General features: G+C 48.8%; 1 long non-coding RNA gene across 6 annotated transcripts in view; it reads right to left on the bottom strand.

Annotated features, from left to right (window-relative positions):
- The window catches only part of LOC135186427 (uncharacterized), a 36,310-nt gene that overhangs the window by 13,819 nt on the left and 3,832 nt on the right, over positions 1-18,659 (bottom strand). For 5 of the 6 annotated variants that reach the window (XR_010306853.1, XR_010306855.1, XR_010306854.1 and 2 more), the window contains exons 2-3: positions 13,835-13,965; positions 13,030-13,127 (exon numbers count right to left, since the gene is read on the bottom strand). This is a non-coding gene — a long non-coding RNA (uncharacterized LOC135186427). Of the gene's footprint in view, positions 1-11,904; positions 12,128-13,029; positions 13,128-13,834; positions 13,966-18,659 lie in introns of those variants that run through there. The other variant, XR_010306852.1, reaches the window with a different exon arrangement.

The following is an 18,659-nucleotide window of genomic DNA, read 5'->3' on the forward strand; positions in this document are numbered from 1 at the left end:
ATCACATTGCCCAGAGCCCTGTCAAGCCTGATCTTGAATATCTCCAGGCTTGGGGCCTCAACTACCTCCCCAAGCAACCTGCTCCAGTGTTCCACTACCCTAAAATTATGACTTTCAGATGTTCCTTCCAACTCTGGTGACTCTATGATTCATAATCATGAATCAAAGGCTTTGATTCACAAAGATCAAAGACCAGGGAGCATGTGTCCAGGGATGTGTATTAAGCTCCATGGAGGTACAAACCCACTCAGATCCCCTCTTCCCACCACACCTACTGATGGGGCTGGCATTTCTGAGTGGTGTTTTGAACACCTACCTGTGTTCAAATTCCCATAGCCACTAAAATGCAGAAGCCACCCTGAAGAGGACATGTGGCACACGTCTCTGGGGGTGTGTGCTGGCCACGTTACTCATAGCAGCCCACACTGACACACAGCTCCCATTGTGAAACTCCCTGTGTAGGTAGCACCACATAATCAGCTGCACGACTGCAGACTATTTCCTCCTCCTACATCCAGTTCCTAGTCAGGATCTTGGTTGCTCACTGAATGAGAACTTAGGATTTCATTTTACTCCCCTCTTTTGGCCTCTTTGTTGTGCCACACTCAGACTCTGCTCTGAAGACAAGTCTATTAATATCCCACAGGAATTTGGGTTGATCTTTGCCTATTGATATTGCCTGCAACTCAGGTATTTGGACACAGACCTGGCAGCTGCCAAAGCCTTACTCAGTCTCTGCCTTGGATTTGCTCAAAGCACATAGAAACTCTCTGCAAAATCCATATGAGCATATGTAAATCTTTTCCTCCTCACCACCTCAGGCTTTGATGTGACATAACCTAAAGGCACTAGGCTGGTAAACAGGCCAGGTCCCAGCTAATTTCATAATCCCCAGCTAATTTCATCATTCCCAGCAGTATTAATATCAGACTTACTCCAGAAGAAGCCTGCCAGAATTTTACCTGAGGAAAAGTATTACTCTTGTTATTTAGAAAGAAGTGTTTGGACTTCTTTAAATTAACAGAAGTAAATAAATAGAAAAGAAGACTCTAGCTAGAGGAAGACAATGCCATGTGAGATGTGTCAGGCTGGTGGCTCAGCCCAAAGCAGGTGGGAAGCAAATCATGGTGCCTACATGCAGTACAGTTCAGTCCTTGGATCACAGAATGCATTGGGTTGCAAGGGACCTTTAAAAGTCAATCTGCAGTAGGCAGGCACAGTTTATCACAAACCACAGAACTCCTGATGTTGGAACAGACCTTTCAGATAGAATCACAGAATTATTCCAGTTGGGAGAGACCTTTGAGATCACATCCAACCTTGAAGCTAACACCACCACAGCCATTAAGCCACGAAGCACCACGCCCACACATTTCTGGAACACCTCCAGAGATGGTGACTCCACCACCTCCCTGGGCAGCCTGTTCCAATGCCTGACCACTCTTGCAGGAAAAAAAATGTTTCCTAATCTCCAACCTAAACCTCCTTTGGCACAACGTTAGGACACTTTCTCTCCTTCTATCAGCTGATGAAAGGAAGATCAAGTCCAACCACTCAGCTGCAGCCTGCAATCCCACAATATTCCTTGCCATACAAGAGACAAAGACCATCTGGTGGCACCTCCAAAGCAGCTACAGACCCTGTCATGACTGCACACCTAGACACAGGGAAGGGCTCCCCACATTTTGGTGTCGGAGCATTGAGTCTGTGGGCAAGCAGCACACCTCACAGTAGAAGAAAAGTAGTGTGGAAAAAACAGTGTAGTTCCCAATCTGCTAGACAGTGCTTTGTCTCCATCACTTATGACTGTAGACTGTGCATGTGTCCTTCCATGTGATGAGAGGCATCCTGGCTTCTGTTACCAACACTGTGGCCAGCAAGAGCAGGCAGGTGATCATCGTCCTATATTCAGCACTGGTGAGGCCATGCCTTGTGTGCTCTGTGCCACTCACTACAAGAAGGACATTGAGGTGTCCTGAGCAGGGCAATGAAGCTGGTGAAGGGCCTGGAGCCTATGAGTAGGGTCTGAGGGAGCTGGGGCTGTTCAGTCTGGAGAAGAGGAAGCTGAAGGGAGACCTCATTGCTCTCTACAACTGCCTGAAGGAAGGTTGGAGTGAAGAAGGGGCAGCCTCTTCTCTTTGGTGGAGACAGAACTAGAGAAAATGGCTTCAGACTGAGCCAGGGGAGGCTCATGCTGGATGCTAAGAAATATCTCTTCACTGAAAGGGTTCTCAAACATTGGAATGTCCAGGGCAGTGGTGGAGGCACCGTCCCTGGAGATGTGCAAGCAGGCTGTGGACCTGGCTCACAGGGGTGCAGTTTAGTGTTGACCCTTCAGTGAGGGGTTCAAGGGTTGGACTGGATGGTTTGTGAGGTCTGCTTGCTGTGATTCTGTGTGCTTTGAGAAAGACAGAAGAGACCTGACCTACCACATCACCCAAAGCTGATGCTGTTGAAAAGACAGGGACCTGGAGGATACGCTCTTCACAGCCACTAACAAAATGGATGCTTAAGCACCACCCTCCACATAGCTAAGATAAAAATAACCCTTCTATAAATGCACCACTGTATTCTGAGGTCAAAGAAGACTCCCAGTAAAATCACTCTGAGGCACTCAGAAGAAAAATCTCACTAAAGAAAGCTACTCCCTAGTTTTCCCTTCTCTCTCTCCTCTCACTAGGGCTCTGAAGGCCCTAGAGGACAGCTGTTTGGATAAATTGCATAACAAATTACGTTTCAAGGCTTGTGCATCTCCTCCACAGAGCATGGAAGCAGCGTGGGGCTGCCTGTTGTCAGCAGCTATTTTGAGACCTGCTGGACAGCCCTTTCTCAGAATCCAGCAGCTTCCCAGTAAATGTTTGTTCCTCAGCATGCACTTCTACACCCACCACCGCACGTCTCTCGCTGACCCCATGCTTCCCACATGTTCCCCCCCAACCAGATGTTCCTCCTTCCCCCTCAAACAGACATTATCCCTCACACCAGATGATGGCCAAGGTGGTGTTCCACTTGAGAAGGTCTGATAACAAAAGGAAAGAATTCAACACATCCCCCCAGTGGGCTTCCAGCTTTGATCTGTTTGATAGCAGCCTGCATCTGGTGGCTGGCTGTGGTTGAAAACTGGCTTCCCAGGAAGAACAGCTCAGGTTCAAGGTGGGGAGGTTGCTTATTTTGAACCAACACTCTCTCCACCTCGGTGTCCCAGAAAAACAAGCATGTTCAGCAGAATGGGTCAAGGTGTGCTGTCACAACCTAATGGTGCTTTTGGCAAACGAGCCAGGATCTACTTGCCCAGGCTCATCCATGGCTGCCAAGAGAAAACAGGAGGAAGACAGGATGACACATTACTAATTTCTAACCACTCAGGCTCAAAGTACAAGTGGAAGGAATGAACACCCTTGACACAGCTCTCACCTGTTTGTCACCAGAAAAAAGCAAGCCCTGACTGAGACCAGGTAGCCTACCCCATACCATGAGTATGCCTCTGTCCTAGGCAGAAGGTCAAGGAGAGAGCTGTGACTCTAAACCTTTCCAGCTCCATGGCTTCTTGACTAGGACTGCTAATTAGAGCAGTGGCAGGGCTGCAGGGACACAAACACTGGGCTGTATCAGATGACCAACAACCCCCACTGCAAGTCAACAGAGAGCTCGGTGTCTGGAGTGACTGCCATTCACAAAGACCTAAACAAAACAAGAACCAGGAACCCATAGGGATGAAAAAACTTTTCCCATCCTTTCTTAGCCCTGCCCAGTCACAGGCAAGTGGGAAGAAATGTGGTAGTACTGCCCTGTGTGCCCCTCTCTGCTGTGGCCAGCCTCATCTTTGAGACAGTGGTGCTAGGATGCTGCTTTACCTTTGCAGCCACATGCCTTTTGCTGTGTAAACACTGCAAACCTTGACTCTGCATTGCTGAGATGTGCTCCTGAGTCATGGCTTCCAAGTGACTGACAGACCTCAGCTCCTGAAGCCTCCAGAGAGCTTCAGCTGTGGGAGTTTTGTAAGCAAGGATGTTATGCAAGTAGACATCTATTTTTGTTCAAAGTTTAGTTCTGTACTCTGCAAGACTAAAAATACAGGCACATGAAGCTAAGGAACACGTTTCTAAAGCTCATTAAACAGCTGTGCCCTTTCTCTCATGGTCCTCTCCCTGGTAGTGGCACCTACCAATCAATCATAGAACTGATCTGGTTGGAAGAGACCTCTCAGAGCCAAATCATAGAATCAAGCAGGTTGGAAGAGACCTCCAAGATCATCCAGTACAACCTAGCACCCAGCCCTGTCCAATCAACCAGACCATGGCACTAAGTGCCTCAGCCAGGCTTTTCTTGAACACCTCCAAGGACAGTGACTCCACCACCTCCCTGGGCAGCCCATTCCAATGCCAGTCACTCTCTCTGACAACAACTTCCTCCTAACATCCAGCCTGTACCTCCCCTGGCACAACTTGAGACTGTGTCCCCTTGTTCTGTTGCTGGTTGTCTGGGAGAAGAGACCAACCCCCACCTGCCTACAATCTCCCTTCAGGTAGCTGTAGACAGCAGTGAGGTCTGCCCTGAGCCTCCTCTTCTGCAGGCTGCACACCCCCAGCTCCCCCAGCCTCTCCTCACAGGGCTGTGCTCCAGGCCTCTTACCAGCTTTGTCGCCCTTCTCTGGACACCTTCCAGCACCTCAACATCTCTCTAATTGAGGAGCCCAGAACTGGACACAGCACTCAAGGTGTGGTCTGACCAGTGTTGAGTACAGAGGAAGAATAACCTCCCTTGTCCTGCTGGCCACACTGTTCCCGAGCCAGGCCAGGATGCCATTGGCTCTCTTGGCCACTTGGGCACACTGCTGGCTCATGTTCAGCTGCTATCTACCAGCACCCCCAGGTCCCTTTCTTCCTGGCTGCTCTCAGCCACTCTGTCCCCAGCCTGTAGTGCTGCTTGGGGTTGTTGTGGCCAAAGTGTGGAACCCTGCACTTGGCCTTGTTCTGTCTCATCCCATTGGCCTCTGCGCACCCATCCAGCCTGTCTAGGTCCCTCTGCAGGGTTCTCCTACCTTCCAGCAGATCCACACATGCTCCTAGCTTGCTGTCATCTGCAAACTTACTGACTCTGGACTCAATCTCCTCGTCCAGATCATCAATAAAGATGTTGAACAGGACTAGGGCAGCAGTGATCCTTGGGGCACACCACTAGTGACAGCTGCCAACTGAATATGGCACCATTCACCACCACTCTCTGGGCCCAGCCTTCCAGAAAGTTCTTGACCCATTTCATAATGAATCTGTCCAAGCCACGAGCTGCCAGCTTTGCCAGGAGCTTGATGTAGCAGATGGTGTCAAAGGCTTTGCTGAAGTCCAGGTAGACTACATCCACAGCCTGCCCCACATTCAACAGGCAGGTAACCTGATCGTAACCATCAACCTAACACCAGCATGGCCATTAAACCATGTCCCAAAGTGCTATGTCCACATGTTTCTTGAACATCTCCAGGCTCAGAGACTCTGTCAGCTCCCTGGGCAACCAAACAGACCCTCAGAGGTCTGCAGGAAGGCCTTCAGGAAACAGCCAAACATCAGAATTCAGTGTGCCTTAGCTCAACCCTTTAGAGAATTCAGATGGCAGCACAGCCCTGCCTCCCCCAGTGCCAGCATTATGCAGCACCAAGAGGTGATCAAGGGGATGGGAGCAGGAGCCAAAATTAAGAGAGCAGCTCAGACACAAGCTAAGCCTTTGATTCTCTCCTGTGAAACTTGACCAGAATAAATCAGGCCTGTTATACTTCAGATGCTTTGAGAAAACCCCACTGAACTTCTAGGAGATTGTCTACTGTTAGTTAAAGACTTCAGACAGCTAAATGATGCTTGCTAATTCTGGTGCTCCACCAGGCTCAGACATCTATCCCTGCTGCCAGGTCTAATGAGGACTTCAGTCTGCACAAGAAACGATTATTCATCATCAGAGCTCCTTGCCCCTCATGTAAATGCTCTGCTTCATCTCAGAAGTAAAAGAAAAGCAAGCTATAAATAAAAAGTGGCTATCTTTGGAAAAGAATTTTCTTCCTGCTCTATGTGCCTGGCTGCATCTGTAAATTATCTTCTGCACTTCTGTCAGTTTATCTAATCACTTCAATGCCAAAGTTGCTGGACTTTTTTGTTGTTGTTGTTTGGATGTTTGATTTGGTTATTTTATGGCCCTGCTTCTCTTCATCAGTCACAGATTCAGTTTGTATCAGATTGGAAGGGACCCTCAAAGGTCATCTTGTCCAATCCCTCTGCAGTCAGCAGGGATACCTCTGAGGAGATCAGGCTGCTCAGGGACACATCAAGGTTGATCTTGAATGTCTCCAGGGACGGGGCTTCAACCACAACCCTGAGCAAGCTGTTCCAGTATTTCAGTGCTCTCATTATGAAGAACATCCTCCTGATGTCCAACCTAGATCTACCCTGCTCCAGTTTCAAACCGCTGTCCCTTGTTCTATCACTAAATAGTTCCTCACAGCCTTCCTGTAGGACCTCTTTAGATATTGAAGTGCAGCTCTAAGGTCCCCTCAGAACCTTCTCTTTCCTGGGCTGAACAGACCCAATTCTTTCAGCCTGCCTTCACAGCAGAGGTGCTGCAGCCCTCTGATCATCTTCATGGCCCTCCTCTGGACCCTCTCCCACAGGTCCCTATCTCTCTTGTGTTGGGGGCCCCAGAGCTGGGCACAACAATCCAGCTGAGGTCTCACTAGAGCAGAACAGAACCACCACCTCTTTTGATCTGCTGGCCACAATGCATTTGATGCCACTGGCCTTCTGGGCTGCAAGTACCCATTGCTGGCTCATGCGCAGCTTCTCATTCATCAGCACCCTCAAGTCCTTTTCTGCAGGGCTGATCTCAATCTCATCATCCCCCAGCCTGGATTGATGTTGCCCTGACCCACGTGCAGGACCTTGCTTGCACTTGGTCTTCTTGAACCTCATGAGATTCTCCCCAGCCTGTCCAGGTCCCTCTGCATGGCATCCCATCCTTCAGTCTGATCAATCACACCACTCAAATTGGTAGCATCTGCACACTTGCTGAGGATGCCCTCAGTCCCACTGTCTGTAACACTGGTGAAGATACTGAACAGCACTGGTCCCAGCACAGACCCTTGAGGGACACCACTTGTCTCTATCTGAACACTGAGCCATTGACCACTACCATTCATATGCAATCATCCAACCAATTCCTTATCCACTGGACAATCCACCCTTGTGCCACCAAAGGACTCTTTCAGAGGTCAGGCTGTCTAGGTGGCCATCATTGCAGGGTATCTACAAGCAATGCTTGAGGGAAAATCTGGCCCTGGGAGTTGTTGGTTAATTTCATGTCCTATATATAATGACTCAACTCCCTGCACCTGTCTGGATTCCACCTCCCTAGAAGCGTTCTTCCAACCCAAACCGCTCTATGAACCCATGAAAGAAAAGGAGGTAGCTGCACCTGCCTCTGGCTGAGTACCTTGGGGAGGGGAACAGGCTGGGTGTATATACAATGAAAAGCAGATATAGCAGCAAAACGAGTTGCTAATTGGAATGGAAAAGTTCTCCACAGACACAGCAGCCTCATGTGTGCTGATAAGACACAGGGTTGAGCGGAACATCACATGCCTGGACTGTTCACAGCTCTCCTTCCTACGCAAGCAACCAACTCTGGAGGTTGATAACACAGGAATGTCAATGCAGAGCTAAAAAAAACCCTCCTGTGGACTGCTTTAAATATTCCCAGCAACTCTGGGGAGCTTCTGAAAGCATCTGAATCAAAGCCTAAGGAGAGCTCTTCACTCAAGCTTGTGATAATGCTGCTTACCATGCTGGAAGGCAGGTAGAGGCAAGGAGGCTTGAAATGTTTTGTTGGTCTTGCTTTGTGTCAAATAATGTTCACCAGGACCAAAAAGATAACCAAGAAGGGACAGAGAGAACAGAAAGACTCAGATGCTGAATTTGCTAAGATGATATCAAGCACATTAGGAAAACTAAAGTGATTGCCCTGCATGTGCTGTGTTCTTGATGTGCTTATCCCCAGCCTTTCACTGCTAGCCAGCACCAGAGACACAAGCTCGTACAGACCTCAAGTCCAACAACAGATGTCACCTCCTATGAGGAATCACCAAGTATGCACTGATTTTTTTTTTTTTTTACCTATTTAGCTGAATTCCCATCCTGTTGAAGTCAGAATTTTGTTAATCCACTCATCAGGGCCTGAAAGTAATTTGGCTGTGGTCACAGTGAAAGCTTGTGTCAGGAGTCCAACCCAACTTCCCAATAGGACCTATTTCTCCATCACAATCTGTCAGCTAATATCTTTTTTCATAGAATCAACCAGACTGGGAGAGACCTCCAAGATCATCCAGTCCAACCTAGCACCCAGCCCTGTCCAATCAACCAGACCATGGCACTAAGTGCAGTGCCTCATCCAGGCTTTTCTTCAACACCTCCGGGGATGGAACTCCACCACCTCCCTGTGTGGTGGACTGGCATTCCAAAGCACATCACTCTCTCTGTGAAGAGCTTCCTCCTAACATCCAGCCTAGACCTTCCCTGGCATAACTTGAGACTGTGTCCCCTTGTTCTGTTGCTGGTTGCCTGGCAGAAGAGATCAACCCCCACCTGGCTACAGCCTCCCTTCAGGTAGCTGTAAACAGCCGTGAGGTCACTCCTGAGCCTACTCTTCCCCAGGCTGCACACCCCCAGCTCCTTCAGCCTCTCCTCACAGGGCTGTGCTTCAGGCTCCTCATCAGCTTTGTTGCCCTTCTCTGGACACATTCCAGTGCCTCAACATCTCTTGAATTGAGGACCCCAGCCTTGGGTGTCTTGCAGTACATAGTATTTTCTTCAGTCAGTCACCCAAAAATGAATGACTGTTGAAGGTCCCATACCAGCATGGAGAGTATTTTGAAGACTGGTGACCCAGAGGTCTCCAACTGCCTTGTTCTCAGGGCTTTGCACAGTCTTCCAAAGGCTTAGAAAGCACAACAGAGGACAGGACTGAACACGGTTGCCTTCCCTTTCACCTCTAGTTGCATGCTTCGAAATAACACAGGACATTTTCCAGGATGGGTTCCTGGATCTAGGACATGTGGTGTCCTGGCTCCTAGACCAACATACATTCCTGTTCTGATCTTGAGAGCAGCAAATCATAGAGCTGTTGAGACTGGAAAGGACCTATGAGGTAAAGGCCAACTGCTTGGCTAGAGCTTGCAATCCCACTATTGATAAGACCCTCTAAACCACATCTCTTGCACCACAGCCACACACCTTTTAAATACCTCCAGGGATGGTGACTCCACCTCCTCTCTGAGCAGCCTATTCCAATGCTTGTGAACCCTTCCTGTGAAGAAATTGTTCCAAATATCCAACCCAAACCTCCACAGTTTGAGGCCAGGGGAGGTCTAGGCTGGATGTTAGGAGGAAGTTGTTGGCAGAGAGAGTGATTGGCATTGGAATGGGCTGCCCAGGGAGGTGGTGGAGTTGCCATCCCTGGGGTGTTCAAGAAAAGCCTGGCTGAGGCACTTAGTGCCATGGTCTAGTTGATTGTCTAGGGCTGGGTGCTAGGTGGGACTGGATGATCTTGGAGGTCTCTTCCAACCTGGTTGATTCTGTTTCTATTTCCTCTTGTCCCACTACTTTGTGGCATGTCACCTGGGTCCAACATTCTTTGAAGGAGTTGTAGAGAGAAATGAGGTCCTTCCTCAGCCTCCACTTCTGCAGACTAAACCACCCTAGTTACAGCCATTCCTCACCAGACCTGTTCTCCAGACCCTTCCACAGTTTAGTTGCAATTTTCTGGACATGCTCCAGCACCTCAAGGTCCTTCCAGTGATGAGGGACCTAAAACTGAACCCAGTACTCAAGGATTGGCCTCACCAGTGCCAAGTCGAGGTAGACAACCAGATCCCTAGACTTGCTGACCACACTATCCCTGATGCAAGCCAGGATGCCTTCTTGCCCAATGCTATAAATGCCCTCAGATATGTTCAGCATCTTTGAAAAAGAAAATCAGACCAAAGACATCTCAGTTCCATCAGTTATAAACTGTGCTATCCCCAAACCTCTTTTCCAGATGGAACTCTGGATTCAGACAGGTAACTGTGTGCAGGCCTTTCTCAACACTGCCTGCCACACTGAGAACTGGGAATAGGAACACAGCTTTTGGAAGCACCAGGTGGGAAATGTTCCAGAGGGGCTACAGTCACTGTGCTTCTCTGTCCTCTGGGACACGGAAGGAAAAGAATGTCCTGGGACAAGCAGCCATGACAGGTACAAGAGCTGGTTTCAAAGCACCAGCAGAGCTTAGTGGCTGTGGCCCTTGTCAAGGCTAGCACAGTCTCTGACCTGTGGCTTCCAGTGCCCTGCTTCTGGCTGGGCTGCTTCAACACACCCTGCTGGAAACTGAGAGATGGCTCTGGCAATGAGCTTCTCTGGTCACTCTGCACACTGCAGGGACCAAGCTCTCCATGCATCAACTTGGTGACAAAGGAGACATCAGCAGACAAGCAAAAAAAGCACCAGGTTTCTCTGTAAAAAAAGTCCCTGGGTGAAACAGGCTGTGCTAAGGTCTCTGAAGCCCTGAACTCTTGCTCTCAGCTACGATGTCTTGATGGCTACAGCACTGGGAGCTTGGCTGACACCCACACTGCTGCTGTGCAGATGCCTTTGCTAGAATGGAGTTAAGCCAAAGTGAGCAGCAGGCAAATCAGCAAAACCTGCAGGGCCAAAAAGCAAGGCTGCAGCAACTTCTCCCTAGCTGGGCTGCATTGAGAGTGTATGTTCATACAGGCTGGCCAAACCAGAACTGAAGTGTCTTGGCTGCCATGGGGTTTAGGGCCAAAGGCTAAATTCAACCTACACACTGAAGTCAGTGTGGTTTTGTGGGTTCAAGCTAGACTGGAACTTCAGTCTGGTGGCTTGAAGAGCAAGGAACTGATTTGAAAAAGGAAAGAGAAGCAAAATAAAATGCTGCATTTTTCTTGCCAGTCCTGAGCTCTGTAGTAAATTCTGCTGCAGTGGGTTGCCTTCTCCAGCAGCCAGGGCACTGGAGATCATTTCCTCAAGCTTTAGGAGCTGGCTTCTGTGGGATGTGAGCACTCCCTAATCCTGCTGGACATTCTGATTCCAGACATTCAGCCCCCTTTCCTAGGGCTCCCTTCCCCTACAAACAGGCACAAGAGGCTTCAACAATGACTGAAGCCAAAGCTTTAAACTTCTTGGAGTATCACAAAGATTTCTCTGTACTTGCTCATCCTACAACTGTAGTTCATGTCTCTGCTCATATCCCTGTCTAGGTAGGGACTTTCTATCCTTGTTTATTCCCTTCAGCATCTCCAGGCAGCCTCCAAATGTCTCACAGCCACCTACTCATAGTGACAGAACAAGCAGAATGCATCCCAGCTTTAAAAGTGTTTGGTGGATTCCCTCTGCTGTTAAAAGCAAAACAAGTTCTGTTTCACCCAGCTAGAATTACTACAACATGGAGAGGAAAGCCAAGGGAGACAGAGAAGGTCCTCCAAGCAAAAGGAAAGTTTCCAGCAAGGCAGCCAACTGATGATCACATAGAGCACTACCCAGTCAAACACTGCTGGCTTTCCTAGGCTGCCCCAGGATCAGAATCACAGAATCACTTTCGTTGGTAAGAAAAAGTCCAACCATCAACCCAACACCACCATGGCCCAAAGTGTCATGTCTACGTGGTTTTTAAACACCTCCAGGGGTGGTGACCCCAGCACCTCCCCAGGCAGCCTGCTCCAGTGCCTGACCACTCTTGCAGAAAAGAAATTATTCCTAATATCCAACCCAAACCTCCCCTCGTGCAACTTCAGGCTATTTCCTCTTGTTCCATCCACTTGATACTAGGGAGGAGAAACTGATCCTCTTTGTGGCTTCAGCCAGGGCCAATAGTTTTATTTCACCATCTTTTATCCATGTTTGGCCACCAGCTAAGATGACAGCTGTATCTCAGCACCTTGCTTGTCTCCCGTTCATTAAGTGAGTTCTTTCTCTTCAGTCACTGCCTGCAGTCATAGCCGGGTCTCAAGGGAGTGCTGGGGAGGTAGGAGGGTCTGGCAGGTTGGCAGACTCTGCTCAATGCCTCATCACTCATATTTGCCTTGGTGTCACTTCTGGTAGAAAATGCAAAACCTACATTTGTCCTAATGCTTCCCCAGGCAGCTCAATCCCTTCTGCTGGCCCCTCTAGAGATCTCTTGTGGCAGTGCCAGCATATGCATATGCAAGTGACACATTTTAGCCTGCCAGTGACACCCACTTTGCATTTCTTAGTGCTGCTGAGCAGTCTTTAACAAAAGGTATGCTTATCACTCAGGGCCAGCAGGCAGTGTCTCTCAAGAGCTGTCCAGTTGCCATCTGGGATCAAACAGGTGTGGAGAGCGCAGATCCACCACAGTGAAAGTGGAAAGGCTGTAGACTGACAGAACTATAGTGCCTGCCTCCCCCACCTCCAATGAGGCATAGAAGTGATATTACTTCTAGTTCTGAACACAAGCAACCCCAATCAGTTCTCTATCTCTGACTGAAGAGAGGAGGCTAGAGTTCTCCCCAACATCTTTTCAGGCAGCAACATAGAATCATAGAATCAAGCAGGTTGGAAGAGACCTCCAAGGTCATCCAGTCCAACCAATCACCCAGCCCTATCCAATCAACTAGACCATGGCACTAAGTGCCCAATCTTCACTAAAACTGAATCAAAAGACCAAGTCTCAGCACACAATTCCTTACAAAGTAGCCCTCAAATACTAACTGTCCTCAGATGTTTTGTACCCAGGCCAGAACAACACAAGATGCTGCAATAGATTACACGATCCTGCTCTGGCAGCTGGGCTGGACTCAAAGATCTCCAGAAGTCCCTTCCAACCCCTAACATCCTGTGATAAATTCCATTCCCATCTGGTGTCCTTTTCTGAGAGCTATGGAGAAGGACTGGAATAACTTGCTGGGTTTCTGAGATTTTCTGATTACCATTCTGATAATGGCTTCAGTCACACTGCAGAGGTGTGTAAACATACCTGGAATGAGGGTCCCAAGTCACTTCAAGTGATGAATGTTGGTCTCTGCATTTCCTTCTTGTGCAGCATCAGCTGATAGTTGAAACAGCAACTAAGAGCTAAGAAGAATTAAAGAGGATTTCTAGTAACTGAGGTGACACCTTAGCTGAGGAGCAAAACAGAGTGAGCTGGCTGGTAGGTGAATTACAGCAGCATTCATTTCTGTGTCAACCATCTCTGTGCTGTGACACAGACCTTTCAAAAGGTGGAGGAGTTAAACCCCAGTACACAATGAGCAGCTCCACTCGAATCACCCTTCCAAGGACAATGAAAAGTTTGACTCAAAAGTATTCCAAACACTTTCTGAGCAAGAGGGAAATCAATTTTCCACCTTGTTGGGGGGGGTTCTAGCAAGGTGCAATGCAGAAAACTAGAGCATGTGGGTTTCTTTTACTTATTGAATTGTCAGGGCTGTTATGTCAAGGACCATCTAGCTCCAACCCCTGTACCACAATCAGGGACACCCCACACTGGATCAGGTTGCTCAGAGTCCCACCCAGCCTGGCCTTAAAGACCTCCAGAGATGGGGCTTTCACCACCTCCCTGGGCAACCTGTTCCAGTGTCTCATCACTCTCATGGTGAAGAACTTCTTCCTAACATCCAATCTTACACCAACACTTACATGTTGTAAACTGACTTCAGCACAAAGGGCTGAGCACCTCCAAAAGCTAAATGAAGAAAATAATTCTTCCAAGAATCTATATTTATTCCATGTCTCTTACAGCTAGATTAACTCTCCTCTCTGAAAGATAAATTCCCTCCTACCTGCACACAACAGCTTCCCTTTGGATGGCTTCCTTGCAGCCTGAGGTTATGCTGCCAGCCAAGAGGTTTTGCTTCCACAACAGCAGAGGACCAGGCTGCAGAGAGGCAGGGGTTTCTCCAGATGTGCTGACCTGACCAGGGAAGAGATTGCAGGAAAATGTTACAGATGAAACTACTGCAGGCACTGCAGTGCCAAGTCTGAGCACAGCCCTAACCTACCACCTTGCTCTGTCCCATAGGAATCCCTCACCAGCCCAATTGGTGGCCAGAGGTGTCTCTTTTTCACCTCTCTTAGCAGGTAATTCTGGCCAATAATTGTCATCCAGTCATGGAAATATCTTTAGGGCCACTCCTTCTCCTTACTCCCTGGTTTTCCTTCTTTATTATGATATTACATTGGTCTCACTGATGTTTATAAAGATGTAAAGGGTGAGAGCAAAGAGGATGGTACCAGGCTCTGCTCAGTGATGCCCAATCACAGAACAGGTTGGACCTGTGCTCCTAAAGGTCTTTTCTAGTCAAAAAGATTCTGTGATTCCATCTTTCCAGCAACTTGCCTCCTTTCAGCCAGCCAAAGTTACGTCCCATGAGCATTCTCTTTGGTCCCAGCATGTCTACTTGTAAGCATCAACCACAAGCAGAGTAGCTCTTTGGTGAAATAGTGTCCCAGTTGGGCACTGTGCAGTTTCCACTGTTTTCCCACTGAAAGGATCAGGTTCAACGAAGGCTCCTGGGCCAGAATGAAAAGTTCAACCATGTGGGCAAGTTTCTCATTTAGCATAAAACTCAAGAGTTTTCAGTCTCCTTGGAACAGCCTTCCTTGCCAGAAGACCTATCTCTGCAGGGATACACCTGCTGGGAACCATGCTGTTGGATGCCAGGACGGGTAAGAAAGGTTGGGGTGGTGATGGAGAAACCCACCAAAACCTCCAGGAGTCAGTTCCCATCTCCCTGTGTTACCCTTGTGCATAAACAGATTAACAGATGTTTAGGGCTGGAGGATGCTCAAAGCGCTGTTAAAGGGTTAACGTCAGAAGAAAGAAGGTCTGCTAACAGCTTCCCTTTATTTCCCTCCTGCTCCCTTCCTGCTGCTTCTTTATGAATACATCTTTACTACGCACGGGGAGGGGAGAGGAGGGGGAATGCCTGTCTGAGGCTTTGCTTGGGCTTCGGGCCATCAGAGAGCCAGTCAGAGGGTGGCTTTTGTAACAAGGAAAGCTTCTTCCAGGCAGAGGAAGACACTGCCTGGGGGCTTCTATATTCACAGCCTTTCTATTTCTGGCTCTCCCTTTTCACAGGGCTTTGTTTGCTAACCTTGCTCTCCCCCAGCTCAACGGGACATCATTGTGCTCACTTACCTCAAAACAGAATAAACTGAGAAAAAAACAAACCACCAAACCACAACTCGGGCAGAGTCCATCCCAGAGATGAGAGGTTTCACATCTTACCTCTCTGCCTTTTCCACTTCCAGAGAGTTTGCTGATAAGGAGACTCATTAATAGGAATGTCTTAACGGCTTAAATCCTGCTCTGTGGACACCAATTTGCCTCTTGAGGTGGAAAGTAGAAAGTAATCCTATCTTAAATGTAGATAGAGGAAGACTGTGCTGATCCTGAGCCCAGAGCAACTCCAGAAAGGTCACTGCAATAGTGTGATGCAGAGGCTCGGAAAGCACCGAGGAGCTCTGGAGAGCTGGCGTGTTACAGTAAAGAAAACAGCCCTAACTCTCTCTGACCCCTGACAGAGAGATTTTGGTCCATGACAGCAGCTCCCCCAACCCCAGAGCAAGAGGTGAAACTGCTGCCTGCACCCACACAGCAACTTGGGAGTCTCATCCCTCCTGCACCCACACAGCAGGTAGGGGGTCCCATCCCTTTCCTCCCTCCTTTATGCTGTGTGGCACTGCCAGTCACCAACGCACACAAAGTCACTTGTCAGCAAACTCCCTTCGTCCTCCACCACCTCTAGGTGCTTCCAGGCTCCTCAGCTAGATTGCAGCTGTGCCAGGGTGATCTGCTCAGCAGTTACCATTCCCACCCTGGCGGCATCCCTTCAATCCTTTAACCCACACACCCTGCAGGCTGACACCACTGATGGTGCTGTGAATCCCCTCTCAGTGTTCTTTTTTCCAGACAAAGAGTTTTGCATGGGCTTTGTACTTTCTCTTCTCTTCCCAGTTCAGAAAGCTTCCCTGTGACACATTACCTCCACTCCTGAGCCAAGCACCACCAGCTTGATTTTACACTGTGCTGAAGTGACCTAAGCTAAAAGCAGGCAGGTTTAGCTAGAACTGAGGCACATCTCCACCTGGCTGCCAGTTTCTGAGGCAGTGCTTGAAGTTCCTCATCACTGCTTTGCCAACATGCCTAGCACAGAATCATAGAATGGGTTGAGTTGGAAGGGATTTCCAAAGGTCATCTACTCAAATTCACTCTGCAGTCAGCAGGGACATCCTCAACTAGATCAGGTCGCCCAGTGCCCTGTCAAGCCTCATATTGAATATCTCCAGGGAAGGGGCCCCAACCATCTCCCTGGGCAACCTGTTCCAGTGTTCCACCACCCTCATGGTAAGGAATTTGCTCCTAACATCCAATATAAATTTGCTCTTCTCTAGTTTGAAGTCATTACCCCTTGTCCTGGCCTTTGGAAACAGTCTCTCTGCAGCCTTCTCATAGACTACCTTCAGGTACTGAAAGGTCCTTGTTAGGTCTCCCCAGATCCCTCTCTTCTCCAGGCTGAACAGCCCCAGCACCCTCAGCCTGTCCTCATAGCAGAGCTGTTCCAACCCCCTGATCATTTTTTCGGCCTTCCCCTGGACTCAACTCCACTAGATCCATGTCCTTCCTGTATTGAGGGCTGCAAACCTGCAAGGGTTGCATCCTTAGGAAGAGTAAAGCACTGCATCCTCACAAGGTCTGCACAGGGATAGATTTTCCAAGCTGGATATTTACCACTCTCTCTCTTTCCATATCAGCTCCCTAGATCAAACTTGTCTTCTTCCTGAACCTCTTTCCTTTATACTTTCATCAGTCTTCTTGCAAAGGTCAGCTTAGGCCAGTCTCACCCGTGAAGCATACAGTTAACAGCTCTCCCATCCTCTGAAGGCTACAAAGCTCCCTGCTGTAGATGTTCCATCAATGGTTCTTTTGAGCATTCTGTTCCAGTGTCTCTAGAAACCAGCAGGTGTTCCACCACGAGCCTGTCTGACACCTACCCTGAGGTCAAGCCAATTATTTCTCTCCTTTCCTTGCAGCCACTGACGCTGTCACACTTTGCATCACCCTTTTAGCATTTTTGCCACCTCCAATCGACTGCAACCTCCCCTGGGGAGGTTCACACCTTATCAGTGCTGACACTTGCAAAGTCACCAAAAGCATATGTCACCTTCTCAGCATCCCCACCAGTGCCCTCCTGAAGAGCAAACCGTTTTTATACTGCTCCTTTTCTGAACTTCAACACAGCTGGTCCCTCAGCTAGGAAGCTCTCCTAGCTTGGGGACACATCTTGGGGATAATTTTTTCCAGGACTTGCCCCAGGACCATTTGGGTAAGGTAGCCATAACAACTCCAGAACAATAGTATGGAGTGCATCCCATCAACACATGAAGTCATCCTTTTCCCAGGAAAGGACCAGGAGGGACTTGATTATCACCTTGGAGAACTGTCCAGGCTCACATCAATGACTAGCAGGGCTTGACTTGACCATGTGAATGCACTTCCATTCTTTTAGCATTCAGAACAGGAGGCTGAGGTGAGACCTCATCATCCTCTATAGCTGCCTGAAAGGAGGTTGGAACCAGGAGGGAATTTGTCTCTTCTCATATGCAACAAGTGACAGGACCAGAGGAAACAGCCTTAAGTTGTGCTAGGAGAGGTTCAGGTTGGCTATCAGGAAAAAATTCTTCACAGAAAGGGTTCTCAGGCATTGGAACAGGCTGCCCAGGGATGTGGAGCTTTTCTTCAACACCTCCAGGGATGGCAACTCCACCACCTCCCTGGGCAGCCCATTCCAATGGCAAATCACTCTCTCTGTGAAGAACTTCCTCCTAACATCCAGCCTATACTTCCCCTGGCACAACTTGAGACTGTGTCCCCTTGTTCTGTTGCTGGTTGCCTGGCAGAAGAGACCAACCCCACCTGGCTACAACCTCCCTTCAGGTAGTTGTAGGCAGCAATGAGGTCTGCCCTGAGCCTCCTCTTCAGCAGGCTGCACACCCCCAGCCTCTCCTCAGTAGAAATCACAAAAACATTCAGGTTGGGAAAGACTCTCAGGATCACTAAGTCACAGAACTGCAGAATGTCAGGGGCTGGAAGGGACCTTGAAAGCTCATCCAGTCAAACCCCCCTGCCAGAGCAGGATCTCCTATACCAGATCACACAGGAACGTGTCCAGGTGGGTTTTGAACATCTCTAGAGAGGGAGATTCCACAACCCCCCTGGGCAGCCTGTTCCAGTGTTCTGTCTCACTATCACAGGGCAAAAAATCCTCCTCATGTTTAAAAGAAACTTCCTACGCCTCATCTTTCACCCGTTGCCCCTTGTCCTGTCATTGGGCACCATCCTCCTGGCACTCACCCTTTACAACCTATGATCCTACTCTACAAGGTTCACTCTAAACCATATTCCTAAGCACCACATCCAAGAACACATCACTGCTGCTTCCTGTGGCTGTACCTGAAGCTTCCAAGTGATACCACTACTTATTCTCAGCTTCTTGCCCTGTGCCAGTGCTAAATGCATGCTCCCATCTTCCCTCATGTGTGAGGTTAAACATGACATCTGAAATGACGAGTGCTGTCTTCCCTGCACCCTCAAGGCAGTGGGCT

The sequence above is a fragment of the Pogoniulus pusillus genome, chromosome 25 (genome assembly GCF_015220805.1).
Source record: "Pogoniulus pusillus isolate bPogPus1 chromosome 25, bPogPus1.pri, whole genome shotgun sequence".
NCBI lineage: Eukaryota > Metazoa > Chordata > Aves > Piciformes > Lybiidae > Pogoniulus > Pogoniulus pusillus.